This window comes from Phalaenopsis equestris, unplaced genomic scaffold, assembly GCF_001263595.1.
Source record: "Phalaenopsis equestris unplaced genomic scaffold, ASM126359v1 Scaffold000002, whole genome shotgun sequence".
NCBI lineage: Eukaryota > Viridiplantae > Streptophyta > Magnoliopsida > Asparagales > Orchidaceae > Phalaenopsis > Phalaenopsis equestris.
In genome coordinates, this window is record NW_018164444.1 from 64,594,818 (window position 1) to 64,595,707 (window position 890).

Genomic DNA, 890 nt, shown 5'->3' on the forward strand with positions numbered 1-890 from the left:
TGTTTGTGAATGTGAACAAAGACGGAGCAACCAAACAGTTTGGTAGGGATAACTGAAGAGAGTGTACAGGTATTTGGAAAGGAGCGAAGGAGGACATCAATTGGACTACGGAAACCCAGAGTACGAGAGGGCATCCGATTTATGAGGTAGATAGCGGTCAATGTTGCATCGCCCCAATAACATTTAGGGACCGATGAAGTAAACATGAGACAGCGGGCTACCTCCAACAAGTGACGATTTTTCCGCTCGGCCACCCCATTTTGTTGAGGAGTGTCAACACACGTGCTAAGGTGAAATATGTCATGTTGAGTAAGAAACGTTCCTAGGGAGGTATTGAAAAAATCTCGTGCATTATCTGTTTTGAGAGCCTGAATTTTTGTGTCAAATTGAGTGAGGATCATTTGATAGAATGCATGAAATATTGGTCCTACCTCTGATTTGTCACGCATAAGATAGATCCATGTCACTCGTGCGTGATCATCAATTAAGGACACGAACCATTGGGCCCCAGAAATATTTTTTTCACGAGGACCCCAGACGTCACTATGGATCAGAGAAAAGGGACGAGTGAGTTTGTATGATAATCGAGGAAATGAAGTACGAGTGTGTTTTGCAAGTTGACAAAATTCGCAATTAAAAGAGGTAGGACTTTTATTAATAAATAAATGAGGAAACAGTTTCCCCAGATACATAAAATTGGGATGACCTAAACGATAATGAAGTAACATGATTTCACTCTCATTATTAACGCTGGAATGGAATACAAATGCACTAAGCGGATTTAGGCAAGACATACTTGATGCTGGAATACAACCGGTGGGTGAGACTAGGCTGACAGAGGGTTTGTTGATGAGATAGAGACCACTGCGCAACTCAACGCTGCCAATCAT